Consider the following 2,144-nt stretch of genomic DNA (forward strand, 5'->3'; position numbering starts at 1 on the left):
TGTATGATTACCTCCATACTTGTTCATCTTCTAATTTGTGAACTCAATTTACATTAGAAGTTGTAAATTCTCTAGATATCATTTTCATTATTCTTGCTCAAGGATCATTTTTGTGCATGTTTCTTGTTTCTAGTGCTTGCTGTGTTTGCTTGCGAACAATCAAAGACTTAAATGTGGGAGAATTTGATCTACCATAATTTGATATGAAAAATTAAGTTCTTTTTTAATTTGATATGAAAAATTAAGTTCTTTTTTACACTTAAAGATCTTGTAATTAAGTATTTTTATGTGTTATTTTATGAGTTTTAATAGTTGTTAGATTTCTATCTTAGTAATTAGTTTGTGTATTTTTAGTGTATTTTGTAACCAAAACAATAAAATCTTCTCTTTTTGGGTCTAACAACTAATTCTAGCTTGTGCAGGAGGTGACTTAGGCCAAAACATGAAGAAATCTTGAAACTGCCATGAATGTCACGACACCAGACCTTAGTGTCACGACACTGAAGTTGTCCACCAGTCTAGGAGTTGAATTTCAATAAGTAACAACATTGTAGGTGAAATTGTGACGAACAATATGCTATTGAAGTCTCAACAATGACGACAATCACCAAAGCTGTAGGAGTCTAGTCATTCAAGGATTTAGAGTTGCGACACAAGAACTAGAGTCGTAACACCAATGCTACCAGGTAATTCTAGGAAGATTCAGTTTGCAAGGTTATGACACCAAGATTGGTGTTGCAATATCAAGGCTCTACGGTCTAAATTCTGCAAGGGCTTTTTTTAGTCAAAATAGGCTATTTTTTGTTGTTTTAAATAGGGGAGATCTTTTCTATTTTAGGTCAACATTAAAAGCACTATGAATAACACTTTATATTTTTTTAAGGGGGGTTCTTGAGTTATTGGTTTTAGGCTGCAGGCATGGTAAAGAATTTCATGCAAAATTTCCTTTCTTTGTTTCTTATTTCTGCCCTTTAAATACTAATAGATATTAGTGATTTCTTTTTATTCAAAGTTTGCAGTTGGATAACAAAAACAAGCAATCTTATGTTTCACTCAATCAAAATCATCAAAACAATGGCTTCAACAAAATTAAATCTGAGAATTTGTAAACCTTTTTAATTTTCATTTTATTTAATTTCATAAGTGAATCTGAAACTAACTGGGTCTTGGTTGATTAAAATGGGTAGGAGCTAATTTTCTTAGGTTATTAGTTAATCGAAGTTTTGAACAATTATGTTAAGGTTTAGGAATTAAATTGAATAATTGGACTAAATAGAATAAAAAATCAAAGTTTGAAATTGACGACTCTTGGTAAAAATATAGATAAAGGATATTGAGAGGAGACCTTATTGTGTAGAAATTCAATTTTCCCTACTTAGTTTAAGTTAGATCGAGAGATAAACTGGACTAAATTACAAATTGAGTAAATTATAGGCCGAGAGGTATTAATTAATTTGATTAGAATTTTATTCCATTAAATTCCCTAATATGAGAGTTAATTGTCAACAAAGAAATTAACCAGCTACCATTTTTTTCTTGATTGATTCATTTACAAATTTTGATTTTTTTTGCAACTAGGTTTTTAGATTTGGCTTTAACATTTAACCTATTTTTTATAAATAGTTACTTAGACTTTTCATCTTGCATGTTCATTGCTTGTAGTTCGATTTTATCCCCAATCTCCTGTAGGTTCGATCCTTGGAATAATTCGTAAGGTATTCCATTTTATATCTTACATAAATGTTACAACTAAATTTGTTACACTTGCAGTACACTACACATTCTATATCTATTTGCAATTTTCTTTGCTTGATGCACGTACACAGATGCGTAATCACAAATACCCTAAAAACCTAAGCTTTGTAAAGATTTGCAAGTTCTTTCTAATCTTGAACCTCTCTTCAAACATTTTTTTGGTTTGCCTTACAAGTAGCCACTAGACCTGATCATGGGTCGAGCCACTCGCCCAAGCTTGTAGTCTCGCCTGAAAATTTGGAGGGTTTGAAAAAATATATACGCCCGAAAAATGGGCTTGGACAAAAAATAAGGCCCATTTTCTAAACAAATGGGCCCTGGGTAAAAATTTTTTGGCCTAGGCCCAACCCAGCTCGAATTTGCCTATTTTTTTCTTGCTATTTTTGTTG

This window comes from Gossypium hirsutum, chromosome D03, assembly GCF_007990345.1.
Source record: "Gossypium hirsutum isolate 1008001.06 chromosome D03, Gossypium_hirsutum_v2.1, whole genome shotgun sequence".
Classification (NCBI taxonomy): domain Eukaryota; kingdom Viridiplantae; phylum Streptophyta; class Magnoliopsida; order Malvales; family Malvaceae; genus Gossypium; species Gossypium hirsutum.